The sequence below is a fragment of the Muntiacus reevesi genome, chromosome 11, assembly GCF_963930625.1.
Source record: "Muntiacus reevesi chromosome 11, mMunRee1.1, whole genome shotgun sequence".
NCBI lineage: Eukaryota > Metazoa > Chordata > Mammalia > Artiodactyla > Cervidae > Muntiacus > Muntiacus reevesi.
Window position 1 is genome coordinate 27,314,141 of NC_089259.1, and position 20,039 is coordinate 27,334,179.

The window sequence follows — 20,039 nt, forward strand, 5'->3', positions numbered from 1 at the left end:
AAACTTGTGTTTGATTCATTTTTGTGCCCTGGACTGCCTGGCATGGAACATTTGCTCACTAAACGGCTGTTGAATGAATGAATGAATGAATGAACACTTTATTGCCAGCGGAAGGAGCGTCATAGAGATGTGAACGCACAGGGACAGTGTGGTTGATGGGATAGGGAACTTGAGGACTATCACGTGAATGTTATATGAGGGGCACCTCACCAAGAGTGGTGGATGTGGGGCTCAGAATCAGGGTTCAAACCCCAGGGCAATGGAGAGACTATGGAAGTTTCTGACCAGGTGATAAATAATGAGGGGGCTTCCCTGGTAGCTCAGGAGGTAAAGAATCCACCTGCAATGCAAGAGTCCCAGGTTCAATCCCTGGTTGGGAAGATCCCCTGGAGGAGGGAACCCAACCTATGGGCTTTCCAGGTGACTCACGTGGTCAAGAATCTGCCTGCCAATGCAGGAGACATGGGTTGGAGCCTGACAGGCTACAGCCCATGGGGTCAAAAAGAGTTGGACACTACTGCGTGCACACACACACACATCCACACACCCAACCCAAACAATAGGACTGACTGTAGGAGGGAAAGTGAAGGGTCAGGTCTAGGAAGCATTGAGGAGGAAGACTTATAGAATCTGGAAATTTGATGGATTGGGGGGAAAAGGTGGAGTTATTAATGATGAAGTGAGTGATGGTGCCAGGAAAAAGTTTACAGAAAAGATGTAGAGTCTTTTTCACAATAAATCTGTTTTCATCGCAATTCCATTAAAAAAATTTTTTTTTTTTTACTGTAGAAAATCTGAAATAGGCAGAAAAGTATAAAGAAAACTGAAAGCATCTGTAATCTGGCCATGCAGAGCTAACTGCTTCTAACATATTTGATGTTTGTCATGTAATCTCTTTTCAATGCATATATATATATATGGGAAAGATTGAAGGCAGAAGGGGATGACAGAGGATGAGACGGTTGGATGGCATCACCAACTCAATGGACATGAGTTTTGGTAGGTTCTGGGAGTTGGGAATGGACAGGGAAGCCTGGCATGCTGCAGTCCATGGGGTTGCAAAGAGTCAGGCACAACTGAGCAACGGAACTGTATATATTTGCCAGGTTACATCTTGGTATATGGCTATACACATTCACACAATTATACATTATATAAATGCACACAATTCACACTGAACACTTTAATAAATGTTCTTTGGACTCCTGATTTTTAACACTGTCATCAAAGAATCATAATTCATATAATTCCCTATCATTGTTCATCTGGGTTATCTTCAATTTCTCACTGCTACAAATATTGCTGATGGAAACATCCTTACACATAAATCTTTACTGGTATTTCTAATTATTTCCTTAGAAAAGATTCTGAGTCAAAGTGTATGATCACATTTAAAGTTCTAAGTATCTGCTGCTAAATAGCTTTCCTTTCAGAAAGGCTATTTTAATTTATACTCCTCCCAGCAGTATATGAATGCCGGTATTAAATGTTATCTTGTAAAAAAAAGAATTGACAGTTTAATAGTAGAAATAATCTCCATCTTATTTAAGTTGGCATATCTTTAACTTCTAGAGATAATGACTTTTTTACACTAACTAGCCACTTTCAGTTCTTCTTTTGTAAAGAAAAATCATGTCCCTAATCATGTCCTATGGGCTTCCCAGGTGGCCCAGTGATAAAGAATCTGCCTGCCAATTCATGAGACACAGGTTCAATCCCTGGTCAGGAAGATGACCTGAAGAAGGAAATGGCAATCCACTCCACTATTCTTGCCTGGGAAATCCCATGGACAGAGGAGCCTGGTGGGTTATAGTCCATGGGGTCACAAAGAGTTGGACACGACTTAGCGACTAAATAACAAATCATGTCCTGTGTCCATCATTTTCTAGGGGTGGTAAAGGTTTTTAGAATTGATTACAGATTTATTTATATATTAATCCTTTGCTGATCATACTCACTGCAAAATCTTTCCTAAAATGTTGCTTTATATTTTTGATATGTAGAGATTATTTGAAGTTAAATTTATCAATTTATCAATTTTTCTTCTGCAGCATTTTTCATTGCATTTATACCTCAACAGCCTCTTCCCAAACTAACTCTCCATCTTTATTTTCTTCTTGATTTTTATGGTTTTATTTGCTACATTCAACTCACTTAATCCATCCTGAATTTATTTTAGTGTATGATGTAACTGAAAGCTCTCCCAACAACGGGGAGAATCGATCTGTAAGTAGCAACGCACAAGGCATGTGGCTGTGTTCATTTTTAAAACATAAGGGTGGATAAACCGGACCATCTGTGATGCAGAACTAGTATAGAATCTCATTTACTTTCTCGGCTTCAAGATAATGTCATCTTCAACAATGAGACTCAATACAGCATGTGACAGAAGAGGGAGAGTTTGCTTTCCTAAGAAAGCAAATCTCTAGAGAATGAAGATATTCAAACACTTATGCTTTCCCCTCTAATTGCTGAAATCTGGCTGCTTTGAAGAGGAGACATTCACATAGCTCCCAAGCCAGTCAAGGTCACCTAGAGATGCTGCTCCTCGGGTGGGGCACTGCCGTCTCGAGACTAGATATCTTACTGGGGTGTCAGATTCTCTTCCCACCTCACTTTACTCTGAGACCAAGAGAAGATGAATCTGACTCCAAGGGCATTTCAGCATACACGCAAGATCACTTTGAAATAAAACCATCAGCATCATGATGACAACAATAAAGGGAAACAAACTCGCTCAGAGACGGAGGCAAACTTTTACATTCAGCCAACCGTTCAACTGAACTGGGGAATGATCACACTGGGCAGCAGCTCAGCAAGGCCCTCACGTATTTTCTGCATTACCTGGAAGTTTCTATCTCAATAACACTCATTCCCCAGAGTATCATGAATTCAGCCCGGATTAACCCAGCATACATACTTCTCTCATACACACTTCATTTCATCCTCTTGACCTTACTGGTCAGTTGTTTCCAGGGACACAGCACGGCACGTGTGGGAAACGAGGCACCGAGACCTCAGAGGACTTCTCAAGGTCTCAGTCTCCTGGTTCCCACCTTTAAGTCCTTCCTTTCATTTTCGTGCTACCTCAAAAAACACTGCAAACAATCTGGGATAGTTCTAACACATTAGTGACCGGGGGATTTCTGCAGAAACTGATGCCTGTGGCATTAATTTGTCTCTGATCAACAGTGTGTTAAAAGCTCCAGAGTAGTATGCTGTGATCTTGGATAAGTCATTTAACCTTCCTGGTTTTTTTTTTTTTTATTAATGTTTTTAATTGTAGCAAAATATATATAAGGTAAAATTTACCACTTTATCCATTTTTAAGCACACAGTTCAGTGGTAATAAGTACACTCTCTTTTTCATGCAACCATCACCACCATCCATCCACAGAACTCTTTTCATCTTGCAAAACTGAAACTCTGTACCCATCAAATAATAAGACCCCACTGCCTCCTCCTCCCGGTCTCTGGTAACCACTATTCTAACCTTCTGTGTTTATGAGTCTGACCCCTCTAGATACTTCACATAAGTGGAATCGTATAGTACTTATTCTTTTGTGACTGGCTTATTTCACTCAGGACAATGTCTTATTTCATTTAGCACAATGTCTTCAAGTTTCACCCATGTTATATATAACACGTGACAGGATTTTCTTTCTCAAGGCTGAATATCCATTGAGCCAATTTTTTATTTTATTAATACATATGTATGACATTTTATCTATTCATATCAAGGGAAGCCTGGTGTGCTGCAGTCCATGGGGTTGCAAAGAGTCAGACGTGACTTAGCAACTGAACACACAACACACAGACAGTCAGGTTGCTTCTGCCTACTGCCGAGGGTGACTAATGCCGCCATGAGCATGGGTATACAAATACCTCCTTCTGAACTCACTTTTTATTTTGGAGGGTGTATATATATACCCAGAAATGGAATTGCTGGATGATGTGGTACATTTTATTTTTAATTTTTTGAGGAATTGCCACACTGTTTTCCAAAGTGGATGCACCATTTTACATCTCCACCAGTGGTGCACAAGAGTTCCAATTTTTCCACATTCTCACCAACATTTCCTCCTTGGGTTTTTAAGCTATTTACTCATCCATTGAGTAGACACTTGCACAAATCCTGCCATATACAAGATGCTGGGGCCACAGTGAGGAGCAAGACAGATTCTGCCTGCCCTGGAGAAGCCTGCGACCTGACACAGCCTAGGGATGCTGAACGAACATAGGCAGGATGAGTGTTTTTTAAAAAGGAGGAGTGCAGTAAGCTGAAAGAATGAAGAGCTTATCCTAGAGGCTCTCCAGCTCCAGGTTCTGTGAATATATGAAATTTTCTTTCCTAAAAGCACTTGAGTTAGCTGGGCAACCACTGCCTAGATGTGGGATACATCTATACATATAAAAATATGTTCATACACATTTGCATTTGTGAAAACCAAGGATCCTTTGTTGTCCTTAACCAAACCTAATACTGCACGTAGGATGAGCCAGAAAAACTGATTTAAAACACAAAATGCTAGGAACAGAGGCCACAAACTGGCAATCTGAGGGCCAGACCCATAAGATGTAAAAATTTTGAGTTTGTTGCCAACATTTAAAAATCAAGACGTTTCTCACAGGACTCTGAATTTCTGGTTTCCCTGAAATAAAAACCAGAAAACCTGCCAGCCCAAGGGCTATGGCAGGAGTGAGCTGGGCTGAGAACAGTTTGGCTCATTATAGAAAAGTCACAGCTTATCACTGGCTTGGCCTCTTCCTCCATTTTAGCCCCCGTAAGTCCTTCGTCTAGAGCTGTGCTGTCCAGGGCAGCAGCCACAAGCCACAGGAGTCTGCTGAACACAGGAAATGAAGCTAGTCTGACTCTGAGATGTGCTGCAGGTATAAAATACACATCAGCTTTCAAAAGACAGTAGGAAAAAAATGGAACATATCCCATTAATTGTTTTATATTCAACACATGTTGAAATGATAATATTTTGGATGGACTGGGTTTAAAATGTATTATTAAAATTAATTCACTTGCTTTTTTTTTTAACTTGTTTATGTGCATCCTCTGGAAATTTAAAATGACATATATGGCTCACATGATATGCCTTTTCCATTACAGACTATCTCTGCAACTCTTCTCCCCAGTGGGAATGATCATTTCAATATCAACTCCTTATAATGCATAACTGTGTGTTCCATTTACTAAGCAAGAAAACAATTCCAGGGTGGAAAAAACTGATTATTTAAATCAATTACAGCTCACATGAAAACATGAAATCATGGCTCTTCTATTACTTTCACATTTATTCCTCTCCATACCTCACCATTACTTTGAAACTTTATAACCACTCCAGTATTTGGCTCCTATTTTCTTTTACCTAGGGTACTTATGGTAACTTACAAGGTAAACTATTTGTATTTGTTTATGTCATTTAATTATTAAAAAAAAAAAGTTATTTATTTGGCTGTGCTGGGTCTTAGCTGTGGCAAGTAGGATCTTCAGTCTTCGTTACAGCACCCAGGATCTTTCGTTGCAGCATGTGGGATCAGTTTCCTGACCAGGGGTGGGACCTGGGCCCCCTGCACTGCGAATGCAGAGTCTTAGACATCGGTCCACTAGGGAAGTCCCTTGTTTTTTTGTTCTCTCTCCTTTATCTCATAAATTATTTCTACATAAGGATCATCCTATATAGGTCTTGAGGAAGTATTTGAAGGACTCTTTGTGACCCCATGAACTTCTTGAGGAAGTACTGATATTGACAATGACAAAATAGATGACTTTAAAATGAAACCTAATCCATTCATGTAAATCGTTTCCACAATTCTTGTTGTAAAGGCTAAAGACTGCTGGCCTACTAAGCATTTCCAAAGAGCCATTAATTTATGATTTTACTGGATAAATTACTTTTTAAAAAAATTTTAATTTAATTAAATTAAATAAGTGGACTGTTACAATTAATTTCCAGTAGGTACGGGACAAAGACTGCAAGTGAAGACCATAAAAATCATTCTGTTTTTTTTTTTTGTTCCTTTTCTGGCAAAGATACCACTTAAAATGCCACTCTTTTTCTTAGCAAAGAAGATGTATTAAAATTAGTGAAGTGAAAGTGTTAGACACTCAGCAGTGTCCAACTGTTTATGACTCCACAGACTCCTCTGTCTATGGGAGTCACAAAAACATGAAATCATGGCTCTTCTATCACTTTCAAACACATTTATTTGTAGCCCACCAGGCTCCTCTGTCCGTGAAATTCTCCAGGTCAGAATACTGGAGTGGGTAGTCATTCCCTTCTCCAAGGGATTTTCCCAACCCAGGGATCAAACCCAGGTCTCCTGCATTACAGGGAGATTCTTTACCGTCTGAGCCACCAGGGAAGCCCAGAGTGTTAGTTGCTCAGTCGTGTCTGACTCTTTGTGACCCCATGAACTGTAGCCCGCCAGACTCTTTTGTCCATGGAATTCTCTAGGCAAGAATATTGGAGAACACCAAGATCAAAATGTGTGATAAAAACGGTGTGTCAGAGCACTCATTGCTAACAGGTCCCTTGATGCCTTTAAAAATACTTTTCCCATCTCTTGGGTTATTTTTTCCTAAAATATATAGGCTAAAATATAGTTATGCCAATGTAACTTCTGTCTCTGCTTCATTGCCTGCTTAATTCCATTCACTGACATTTTATAGGAGCACTAAGAATTCAGTGTATCTTGGATGACAGAGGAGCCTGGTGGGCTACAGTCCACCGGGTCACAAAGAGTTGGACACGATTGAGAGCGACTTAACACAGATGGAAGCAAGGCTTTAAAGAAATCACAGTTAGCATTAGTAGTGATGAAAATAGCAAGACAAGTGTCTTGCACATGGAAGCAACTATGCTGGCTCTTCCCATGCATTTCAAGAAGAGCAATGTTTATGTCTTGCTAAACAGGAGAGAGGAATACTGTAGTTACCACTAAGAACCCAAAAGATCACTGAATTTGAAGCTGAGAAGGAAGCATTCCATTTCTTTATGAACTCAACCATCAGAACAGTCAACTATTTTCTGAAACATGAAGCTGGCAGCACAAACACACGTGATCCTTTGCTCTTGGTTTTAAAAATAAGACCTATTGACAGCTGCCTCCTCCCACCGGACACTCAGAATAGATTATAAGGTTTTCTACCTTAAAGTTTTCATTCATGCATTGTCGGCTTGCCATGTGAGAACATTTCCAGAGCGTAGGTTCATTAAGAGTCTTCACCCACAATGCTATCAGGCAGAGGCTACTGTCGACTTAGGCTGGCTGAATGAGTCCCGGCTTTGAGTAGTAAGAAGTTCCGTGAACACACAAAATTAAGTGGAGAGAAACAGTACTCATGAGACTGGTTGGAGATATGCATGAAGTCTGGAAGAATATAAATTACTAGGATATGAGTGTTTGGAATGTATGCAAAGGAGTCCCTGTCATTCTAGAGAGCGCCAGCACACTGAAGCCCTATAGCACCACTGGAGTGCCTGGATGAAAAGGATTGCTGACTCTGATAATCAGCAGATTGCTTGCAATAATAATGCTTAGCATACTGTTAAGCTCATGGTGCTGCTCAGAAAACAAGTCCGCCGGGGTCTTCTGCCCATGGAATTTTCCAGGTGAGAATACCGGAGCAGGTTGCCATTTCTTACTCCGGGGGATTGAACTCACATCTCTTGCACTGGCAGGCGGGTTCTTTACCAATGTAACAGCTGGGAAAGTCATATAATGATGATATAGAATAAATATTATATCATATATATCTTTAAGTTGGAAGCAAATTTCTAGGCTTTCCTGGTGAGCAGGTACATTTTCAGAAATAGCCATCACAATCTCAATCACATCACAAAAACTCACATGCACCTGAATATTGGCATCTCAGAGCTTATGTTCCCACTAGGCATAGGGGTTTTTTCCTCAACAAATAAATTTTGATTCCATGGTAATCTGAAAATTCTGGATTTAGTTAGGGACACCTCACATTTGAACCATGGGTTCCTATGGAAATTACATCTCAAAGTTAGCCCTAATGTCATGACAGCAGCTGGCACCTGGGTTCTATAATGATGCCTACCCACTAAGGCATGGGACTGAGGCCAACAATTAATTTCACATACAAAAAAAAAAAAAAATCACTGGAAAAGCTTCCCATTGCCTTTATTTTTTAAGAAAGAAGAACTGTTACAGAGAAAACAAAAATGTATTATAATCAAGAAGCTTAGACATTATCTACTCAGAACTGAATTAAATTGAATTAACTATCTATCATACTTACAAATGATAGATAATGCTTTATGAACCTAGAGGCATTTACAACTGTCCTGTTGCTCAGGAAGGTACTTAAAAAGCAGGGAAACAATCTGAGAAAGATTTCTAGCCATCTGTGATATATCCTTAAATATAAGTGTACATACATACATGTGCATGCATACATCTGTCCACAGAACACACACACACACACACTCACTCGTACACATGCTTGGGCGAACTATCTCCGTCTCTCTCTTTTTTAAAAAATTGAGACTTTATTTATTAATTTATTTTACTTTTATTTTTTTTGACCACAGAGAATGGCATGTGGGATCTTAGTTCTCGAATCCCCTGCAATGAAAGCACAGTCTTAACCACTGCACCAGCAAGGAAGTCCCTCCCCGCCCCCAGCCCCTATATATATACACACACACACATACACATATGCATATGTATTTGAAGGGATTATCTAACACATATATATTTATGATCTATGATATATATGTGTACACATATATTTATATGCATATATATCATAGATGGTCCTCTCTAAACAGATAATACACTAAAATGTTATACATACACATGAACAGGTCTCTTCATAGGCTAACAGCATCACATTTCAGGCGCCGCTATCACAACATCGGGTTCCCAGATTCCTCTTCCACTCTGATGCACATCCGAGGGTAATGCTAGTGCTCTTTATCTGACTTAGCTTCACGTTTCCACTGCATCTCAATTCCATTTGTTACTTAATCTGCAGTCAGTCAGACTGCACTGAAGCTCAAGGTATGGGGCTACTGGGAGGTATGTACGGGCACCCATCATGGTCATGAATTGACACAGTTTACATTTCGCTTAGCAAAGATAGAGACCTCAATGCAAACAACGTATCAGACTGAATTTGGGTCCCCCTTACAAGATCATAATAAGCAATTGTTTAACAGTACTTAAAAAAATTTTTTTTGACAAGAAACTTGAAACAAAGGACTAATTCCATGCAGATGAATCTCAGATGCGGGAGCAGTAACAAACCACACGACTCAGCCTTTTCCGCACAGGCTATGTAGCATCTGCTGACCTTTCACTTGAAACCCAGAATTTCACTTAATCCTCTGAGCAGTGGATCAAAAGCCAGGCCTCAGATTAAGTAATGGCTGAACACTATTTTAAAATAGTAGGGGTGGATTCCCAAAATAGGAATTTTCCATCTATCTGGAAACAAAAAGGTCCCTGTAGATTTCCTCTATTGGCAAGGGAGAAATGAGCCTATCCTGGGGTTAAAATTGCAAGTGAGTTTTCATTCTGCCTCCATTGTAATTTTTTCTAGTCTGCCACTGAAGTAGAAGTTTTGAAAACTTACATAATGACTTAGTTGTGGAGTAAGAAGAAAAAAGAAAACATATTCATTCAAACAGAATCAGTTGGCTGTCATTTAATTAAATTCTATTAATGAATTTAACCTAAGCTTAACCCTGGACTAAGACTCTCAAATCTGAACTAAAAGTTACAGACTCACATTCTTGCCCTACTATGTAAGGCACACACACTTACATCTATAATATTCAACTCGAAAAGATAACTAATGCTGCAAAATCACCACTGCCCTGGAGTATCTCAGAGGATGTGGAGTAATTAAAAAGACAAGCGTGTGCAGGAAACATTTTCCTGCCTTTAGGTCATTAATTATGAATGTCACTTTCTCAAGCTAATTTTCATAAAAGCCTCTTTTGAACCAAATGGCTATTCCTGCCTAACATGCTCATTTCTTCCCCTCCCCTTTAACAGAAACCTTTGTTATATACTCTGTGATAATCATTATTTTCTTCCCTGGTGCTTTACTGAATTTTTAATTTTTTTCTTTGTCTTTTTTTGGTCTCAATAAAATCAGTATCTGGCTTCTTGCAAACAATGCTAACCACTTCTAGAATCCCTTTATCCTCATCCAACGAGGGGTAGATTTTTCTAGCTGAGACTTTTCTTGCCCTTAAGTCCATCTCCTGGAATTTTCTTAATGCACTGCCCTTCTCAGGATTTCCTGATAATCTTTCCAAGTGAGCTTTCAAGGCAGGTCATGTCCAAGCTTCAACTCTTTAAAAAGTTCATATTTCTGAACCCAAAGATCAAACGGAGTACCAGAATTGACAACAGCAGATATTCCATAAAAGAATCAAAACAGAGTAAAAGGAACCCCCCCCCCCCAATGCAATATCCTACCTGGAATGCAGATGGAGCATCCGTTTCAAAAACTTCTTGGGGAGCTCCAGGTTGCAGGGTGGTGATGAACAGTAAGAGATGCTCTGGACCCTTCAACCTCACTTGCAAGTTTAGTGTAGACATAGCCTTGACGACTCTGCTTTTTCTTGCTCGTGTTATTTTTTTAAAAGATAGATTCTACTGTTGGTTGACTGCCTACCCTTTTTATCGATCACCTGTCCTCAAATTCTATTATCTGCCCTATGTTTGCAGGTCCCTGATCTGACTGCCCAGCCCAGATCTCTTCATCCTGTGGAATCTTAACTGTCGGTTATCTCTGCAGCATCTTCTTTGTGGCAGCTCATCGGTAATTCAAGTGTAACTTGACCAAGATTGTTGTCTAAAACTTAGCAGGACTTTCCCCTGGGTGGCTTAGTCCTGTCATCTGACCCTTGCCTTCCAGTATCTTTCTCTAACTCCACTCTCATTGATTTGCCCCTTCTGGCCACAAGACTCTCTTTTACTTTTTTAAAAAATATCTATTAGGCTGCACCAGGTCTTAGTTGTGGCACACAGGATCTTTAGCTGCAGCGTACAAACTCTGAGTTGCGGCATGTGGGATCTAGCTCCCTGACCAGGGATTGAATCCAGAGCCCCCTCCATTGGGAGCGCAGAGTCTTAACCACTGGACTACCAGGGAAGTCCCTGAAGAGCCTCTGGTTCAATCCTATTGAAGGTGCATTTTCACGGAAGACATGGAACATTCTTAAGTAACTTGTCTTTCTTTCTGAACCTACAGAAAAGAGAGGGATCCCACTTTCCTGAGTGTTTAGGATCACATTAGCACCCAAGGGATAAAAGTCAGAGCAATGCCCCATTAAATTGGCAGGCTGAAATGACCATTCTATCCTTTGGCTTTATTAGGTGTGTTACTGCCCATTTACACTGAAGAGAAAAGGCACTGGACTCTGCAGAAGGCATGAGACAGCAGTGCCTCACACTCTTCATTTGACATTTACCACTGCAACTGACGGGGCTCCCCAAGTGGCAGGAGTGGTAAAGAACCCACCTGCCAGTGCAGGAGATGGAGGAGTCGTAAAATATGCGGGTTTCACCCCTGGGTTGGGAAGATTCCCTGGAGAAGGGCAAGGCAACCCACTCCAGTATTCTTGCCTGGAGAATCCCATGGACAGAGGAGCCTGACAGGCTATGATCGCTGCAGTTGCAAAGAGTCAGACACGACTGAAGTGACTTAGCATCCACGCAGGCACTATAACTGAAGCTACCAAGTAATATCCTACTGCACAGTGCAACTTGACTTCCCCTCAGCTTTACTGAGACATAACTGACATATAACACTAGACAAGGTAGCATGTATAGCGGAATGATTTGATATAAGTAGATATTACAAAATGATCACCACAATTGGTTTGGTTAACGTCTGTCACCTCACATAGTTACACATTCTTTTCCTTTGTGATGAGAATTTAAGATCTATTCTCTTAGTAAGGATATGATATACTATTGTTAACTCTAGTCACCATGCTGTACATTACACTCCCAGCACTTGTATATCTTATAATTGGAGTTTTGTACCTTTGGGCCACCTTCCCCCATTCCCCATAACCCCTAACCCCTAACACAATGGAACTTTTTCCTGTTAATTATTTATTTATTTATCTGGCTGCACCGAGTCTTCATTGCAGCACACAGGATCCTTGATCTCCACTGCAGCATGCAAACTCTTAGGTGTGGCATGTGGAATCTAGTTCTCTGACCAGGGATGGAGCCCAGGCCCCCTGCACTGGGAGCAAGGAGTCTTAGCCACTGAACCACCAGAGAGGTCCCCACAATGCAACTTTAAACAGACATGGTTTAAATCCCTTGGCTATTATATTCCCCAAAAGGCAGTACCCACCCTCAAAACCAAGTAAGCCAAGGGCCCTGACATCTCTAGAAGGAGCTCGACAGGACCAAAATTGGCAGAATATGGACAAACTTTGGACATTATGGCCTTTAATGGTGCAAAATATGCCCATTTTTTCTGAAATTGGGAGAGAAGTCCTTTGAAGACATTGTGATATTCTAGGAAGGTTCTGAGGAAGCGGATGGAACAGGCTTTCTGAGTGTGAACCTAGATAGATCAAGAGTGGGTTGGCAAACTAAAAAAATAAGGAAAATAAGTAAATGATCAACTGATAGAAACCTCATTCTTACATCCTGAGTAGTGAATTCACTTTGAACTTGTCATGAGATCTGAATTCACTTAATTTTTTTTCCATAACTGCATAAACACAAGGCCCACACATTATTTCTTCTTGGACACACCCACAGTGCGACCACGGTGGCCTGTCGTCTTGGTGTGCTGACCTCGGACGCAAAGTCCCCAGAAGTGGCGCAGCCCCCTGTGGGCCCGAATCTTCTTCAGTCGTTCCAGGTCTTCATGGAGTTTGTTGTCTAGACTGTTTGCCAGGACCTGGCTGTGTTTTCCATCCTTCATGTCCTTCTGTCTATTTAAGAACCAGTCTGGGATCTTGTATTGGCGTGGATTCTGCATAATGGTGATCACACGTTCCACCTCATCCTTGGTGAGCTCTCCTGCCCTCTTGGTGAAGTCGATGTCTGCTTTCCTCAATACCACATGAGCATATCTTCACCCCACACCCTTAATTGCAGTGAAGGCAAAGGCAATTTTCCGCCGCCCATCGATGTTGGTGTTGAGTACTCACTCAGGGATTACTAGAGACATGGTGGCAGCCCCAGCAACGGCGTGTAGGCCTCCAGTGGAAGCCTGAATTCACTTTATATTCTCTATATCCTTATAGAAATCTTTAAGTGCAGTCAGTATCTTAAAATTCATTTATTCCAAGACTCTTGTTTTACAGGCAAGGAAAAAAGCAAACAAACAAACACACTGGGAAACTCCCTCGCCAGAACCATAAAGCCAGGTGGGAACAGCAGTGAGATCAGAATTCAGGGAATCTGTCTCCTTCTTAAGATCTGTCCATGTCCTGGTAACCACCTCCTTTCCTCTCTCACTTATGACATTGCAGCTCTTTCCACTTCAAGTTTGAAATCATCAAGCTCATGTAGTTGAATCTTCTGTTATTGTTCAGTCGCTCAGTTATGTCCAACTCTCTGCGACCCGGCTTCCCTGACCTTCACTGTCTCCCGGAGTTTGCTCAAACTCACATCCACTGAGGTAATGATGCCATCCAACCATCTCATCCTCTGTCGCCCCTTCTCCTCCTGCCCTCAGTCTTTCCCAGCATCAGGGTCTTAGTGTTTTGCGTTGTTCTTTCTTTCATCTTGTTTGTTTTTACATCTGGCAAAGTTCCCGATTAAGGAGACAGGTGGCTGGGCAAACACAGATACCTGGTGTGGCTTGGAAAGAGTGCTGTGATGCCTTTTAGTTTATTCTGAGGTCTTATCTTGAGGATCTTACAGGTTACGGGGGTGCTGTTATTGTTATTGCTTTATTTCTTGGTTCCTGAACTCCTGACATCATTTTCTGTCCTCCGCATGTACCCCTGTCACTGCCATCCTGGGATTTCCTTGCTCAAATACAATTTGAGAAGATGGGTCTTTTCATTACTTTGATCATGTTACACACAATAATTCTGCATTGATTTAATCATCTTGGTTTCCTGATCCCAACCTGGAAACATCTCTTCAGTGCGTGACTAACTCTCCTGATTTTTCTCACCAAGACTCCCCTCACTTCTCCTTCAACATTATTATTACTGAGCCCAGGAGGGTCACATAGAAGGTTAATGTCCCCTTTTTACCTGAGATGGGAGGTTGAGCTTCCCGCTGAATCTCCATCACCTACTAAATCATTTTTCATTTCATTCAGTCACCCGAATTCTTTATCATAAAGTTTCTCCTTTTGCATTCAATTGACATTCTCATTTTTAGAGTCAAGGTGAACGAAGCATTTATTCTTTGCTTGTGAATCATCTATTCAAAATCATACACCTTCTCAAAGTTTCTCTTCCTATTCTTTACCATTGTTAACTTTCTGTGGTTACATTTGCATCTGAGTTTTTGCTTTGCTGGTGATGTTGACCATCTGGGTAGGGGTTTATCTTTCATTCGCTTGCTTCACCACCTCCTGCATATTTTATATAAGATAAACATATTCTCAACCTCCACAGACAGGCACATAGCTTCTAAGCCATCCCTATAGGAACAGGAATGGTGTATAGATACGCTGGGGGCTGGGACATGACCTCAGTTCAGATGCGGTTATGTGTATACAGGGCTGGGCTAGATGTGGCGAGTTGGGCGGCTTCCTGATCCACCTTCTCACTGTCCTATGTTGGTGGACAGCCCAGCTCCTGGGTGTGGTGTTCTGCCTGCAGAAGGTCCTTGGTTAACATGTGATGGTGCTACAGGTAGTAACATGCTAACGTGAGGTCCCTAATAGCACCAAAGCGTTAACTGACCATGCCCCGCTTTAAGCCACCACTGAAACATGTCTGTGTTTCTACTAGAGTGTTCCTAACACTTGTAATCGCATCTGTTTCCCCATCCACGTTCAAGCCTTGTGAGTGTCTGATTCATATTTGGATCCTCACAGCTGGGGCTTACCAAGCACTTAAAGAATGAGACTTCTACGTTCCTGAAATGACTCCTTCACTCTCAACCCTGGACCCAAATGCCCAATTTTCCTTCAGTAATATTAACTTTATGAGTAAATACACAGCATGACAAACTATTAGGGAAATCAGAACCATGTAGGGATTACATTTTTCACAGGTGAAACGTACTTAGAAGATTTACACTGTATACTAAGTATGATTAGAGGATATTTGAAGCATTTTGCAAGTTGAGCAATTGACTTGGGAAGGGGAAGTAAGAAGGCCTGTAAACCAAAGCAGTAATCCCTCTCTCTACCTCTGGTAAACGGGCCAACCAACCACAGGCATATGGATCAGCACTGAGAGATCCACACCTAGGCCTGGAGTCTTGTGTGATCCATCGGTCCTGAATCCCTACTGTAGCCCTTCAACGGTGCCATTGAGACCGAACACTTAGAGAAAAGCCAGACTAGAGAAATGGCAACAGAAAGCTTAGGCGAGGTGATAAGGGAGGGAAAAGCCAGGAATTAGGCTGCTTGGTCAAGGGGAAAATCCAAAACAAGTGTCAACATCTGGACTTTGTTTAGACTGTGGGCAACTAGTATTTGTTTAAGAAAAGTGAGTTTTCGCACTCACTGTCTGCCCCAGCTCCCCCTCCCCCATCACCAAAGTAGCATTTTGCGTCCTGTCTCCCGTCTACCGTTCCAGGAACTTGATCTACCCAGCTGCGCTCTTTAGATGCTGGAGGCTGCTCTTTCATCCCCAGGTCAGCATTTGATCTTCTAGGTGTGATGTGAATGTTTGCTGAATAAACAAAGGTTGACTAGGTGCCATGAGAAATAGCAAACACTTCAACAGAACTTCCTAACTTGCCAGATTTATAAATATTAACTCACTTAATCCTCCATAACACAGACACTGCTCTTTTCCTCCATTTATGGATGAAGAAGTGAAGCAGACAGGTTAAAGCACCAGCTCTTGGTCACATAACCCAAGTAATCTGGCTCTGGAGTCTATGTTCCTTTGTTGCTTCTTGTTTTACATATTTTACATAAAAATGATGATTCTTTTTTTAAATGAAATATTAATTGCATATTAGATGAAAAAAGATGTCAGTCAACACCAGGCAAATTGTATTCTCTGACCACAAAACACATAAATTGAAAATTAACAATAAAAATCACATTAAATCTTCCATCATGGTGGGGTATTAGGAAAAGTTTTCAATTAGGAATAATCGCGCCTCGGATAAACCTCATTGGCTACGATACTGCCACTGAGCAAAGCTAAAAATGATGATTCTTTAAAACAAAATGATTCCCTTTCTCCCCCCACACCAAATAAAGGTGTCACTGTGGATGATGAAGAAAACTACTCAAATGCTAAATAAAAGTAATAGGGCTTTATAGAATTTCTATGATAATATCTGAAAAATATATTGATGACAGCCTTGAAATAGCTCAATTATCTTCTCTGCTCCTTGGAAGAACCTGTAGACTTGCTGTTTGTACTTTTTAAAAATTAGATTTTACTTTTTTCATTTTAGTGTCAAGACTCTACATTTTGAAATGCTATTTAAAATGTTTGAATATTTGTATTATTTGCCTTATCATTAATTTGCATACAAAATATATCATAAATATAGCTTTGAAATATTTAGGAGACTTAATAGCATAAGCTATCAAACAGTTTACATTTAATGTCATATTTTGGGGAGAATCATACAAACATATTCATTTCTTTTGTCTAATTACAGAAATTTTAAGTACATTCATTATTTTCCTAGAAAATTTATTTTTCCTAAGCATAAAGAAATAAACTATCTCTTGATCACTATCTAAAATGTAATTGAAAAATAATATCTCCATATTTCAAAAAAGTTTTAAATATTGTGATGATGCTTAAGCTTTTCCGACCAAGATCTACAGTAAGAAATATATATTATATTATAATCCAGCACCAACATAGGTGTGCATATCTATATGTGTATAAAAAATTTGTTTTGTGAAATATTTAACCTCATAACATATGACATACTGATGGTTCTAGTTTATTCCACTTAATTTTTTTTGATAGTTGATTTTGGGCTTCTCCGGTGGCTGAGACAGTAAGGAATCTGCCTATAGTGCAGGAGACCCGGGTTTGATTCCTGGGTTAGGAAGATCCCCTGGAGAAGGAAATGGCAACCCACTCCAGTACTCTTGCCTGGGAAATCCCATGGACAGAGAAGCCTGGCGGGCCACGGTCCATGGGGTCACAAAGAGTCAGCACGACTGAGGGACTAAGAGTTTGAATCACTAAGTCGATTTTCTGATCCACTGATCGGTCATTAAGAGCTCATGATCTGCAGTTTTTTGAGACTAAAGAAGCGGATTCTGGAGTTCACTAACTTTCCCCCTTGGATCCCGGTAACAGCAGGTGACTGAAGAGAAGCTTCCTGGACATAAGGAGGGCAGCAGTCCATAAGACAGTGTCGCCTCAGAGAGCCAGGAAAGGCACCAAGTCAGCGTGGTGTGCACGTACCCCATTTTCTAAGGACAGTGGCCTCCTGATTAATCACTTTGCAAATTACTCATTAAAACTTGGCTTTGCAAAGTTAGCCCTTGGTCCAGTTATTGCTGCCAGATTTCCTGTTTACACTGAGCTCAGTGTATTAGGTTATTGTCCCCGCTGGGAAGTGCTTTAGGCAAGGAAAAAGAGTGAATCAAAGCAAGAAACCAGACTCCCAGCATCATTTTATGGCACACCCTGACAAAGAATGAGTCAACAATAAAGAACTGTAAGGAAGTCTTGAAGACTGCTGCAGACATGAGCTGACTGAGATATTTCTATAGCAAATGGTCCAAAGTTTGATAGCGTGTGATGAATCTGCACTCCTTTCTCCTGGCAGTCACTGACAGCAGGGCCTACCAGTAACTTCAACTATCACCTAAAGAGGTTTCACAATTTTTTGTATTTTCTAATTTCCTACATCCCTAAACTAAGAGGCATGGTAAAACCTTCTTGTGAGTAAGTTTATACACATTTTGTCCTGGTGTAATCACTGATCATAGCAAACACCCTCTTGCAACAACACAAGAGAAGACTCTATACATGGACATCACCAGATGGTCAATACTGAAATCAGATTGATTATATTCTTTGCAGCCAAAGATGAACAAGCTCTATACAGTCAGCAAAAACAAGACTGGGAGCTGACTGTAGTTCTGATCATGAACTCCTTATTGTCAAATTCAGATTTAAATTGAAGAAAGTAGGGAGAACCACTAGACCACTCAGGTATGAGCTAAATCAAATCCCTTACGATTATACCATGGAAGTGACAAATAGATTCAAGGGATTAGATCTGATAGACAGAGTGCCTGAAGAACTATGGACAGAGGTTTGTGACATTGTACAGGAGACAGGGATCAAGACCATCCCCAAGAAAAAGAAAGGCAAAATGATTGTCTGAGGAAGCCTTACAAATAGTTATGAAAAGAAGAGAAGCAAAAGGCATAGGAGAAAAGGAAAGATATCCCCATTTGAATGCAGAGTTCCAAAGAATAGCAAGGAGACATAAGAAAGCCTTCCTCAGTGACCAATGCAAAGAAATAGAGGAAAATAACAGAATGGGAAAGACTAGAGATCTCTTCAAGAAAATTAGAACTACCAAGGGAATATTTCATGCAAACATGGGAACAATAAAAGACAGAAATGGTATGGACCTAACAGAAGTAGAAGATATTAAGAGGTGGCAAGAATACACAGAAGAACTATACAAAAAGATCTTCATGACCCAGATAATCAAGATGGTGTGATCACTCACCTAGAGTCAGACATCCTGGAATGCGAAGTCAAGTGGGCCTTAGGAAGCATCATTATGCACAAAGCTAGTGGAGGTGATAGAATTCCTGCTGAGCTATTTCAAAACCTAAAAGATGATGCTGTGGAAGTGCTGCACTCAATATGTCAACTAATTTGGAAAACTCAGCAGTGGCCACAGGACTGGAAGAAAGGCAATCCCAAAGAAAGGCAATGCCAAAGAATGCTCAAACTTACCACTCAACTGCACTCATCTCACACACTAGTAAAGTAATGCTCAAATTCTCCAAGCCAGACTTCAACAGTGCGTGAATCGTGAACTTCTGGATATTCAAGCTGGATTTAGAAAAGGCAGGGGAACCAGAGATCAAATTGCCAACATCCGCTGGATCATCAAAAAAGCAAGAGAATTTCAGCAAAACATCTACTTCTGCTTTATTGACTATGCCAAAGCCTTTGACTCTGTGGATCACAACAAACTGTGGAAAATTCTTCAAGAGTTGGAAATACCAGAACACCTGACCTGCCTCCTTAGAAATCTGTATGCAGGTCAAGAAGCAACAGTTAGAACCGGACATGGAACAACAGACTGGTTCCAAATCAGGAAAGGAGTATGTCAAGGCTGTATATTGTCACCCTGCTTATTTAACTTATATGCAGAGTACATCATGAGAAATGCTGGACTGGATGAAGCACAAGCTGGAATCAAGATTGCCAGGAGAAATATCAACAACCTCAGATACACAGATGACATCACCTTATGGCAGAAAGCAAAGAACTAAAGAGCCTCTTGATGAAAGTGAAAGAGGAAAATGAAAAAAAAAAAAAAAAAAAAGAAAGAGGAGAATGAAAAATTTGGCTTAAAACTCAACATTCAGAAAACTAAGATCATGGCATCTTGTCCCAATCACTTCATGGCAAATAGATGGGGAAACAGTGGAAATAGTGACAGACTTAATTTTTTGGCTCCAAAATCACTGCAGATGGTGACTGCAGCCATGAAAATAAAAGACACTTGCTCCTTGGAAGAAAAGTTATGACCAACCTAGACAGTTTATTAGAAAGCAGAGACATTACTCTACCAACAAAGGTCCGTCTAGTCAAAGTTACGGTGTTCCCAGTAGTCATGAATGAATGTGAGAGTTGGACTATAAAGTAAGCTGAGCACTGAAGAATTGATGCTTTTGAATTGTGGTGTTG

The 20,039-nt window shown here is 40.6% G+C and overlaps 2 pseudogenes; both read right to left on the reverse strand.

Annotated features, from left to right (window-relative positions):
- Positions 1-12,749: 12,749 nt before the first annotated feature.
- LOC136144345 (small ribosomal subunit protein uS13-like) lies at positions 12,750-13,201 on the reverse strand (annotated as a pseudogene).
- A 2,991-nt stretch (positions 13,202-16,192) lies between these two features.
- On the reverse strand, positions 16,193-16,323 carry LOC136144569 (U4 spliceosomal RNA; annotated as a pseudogene).
- Between the last annotated feature and the right edge of the window lie 3,716 nt (positions 16,324-20,039).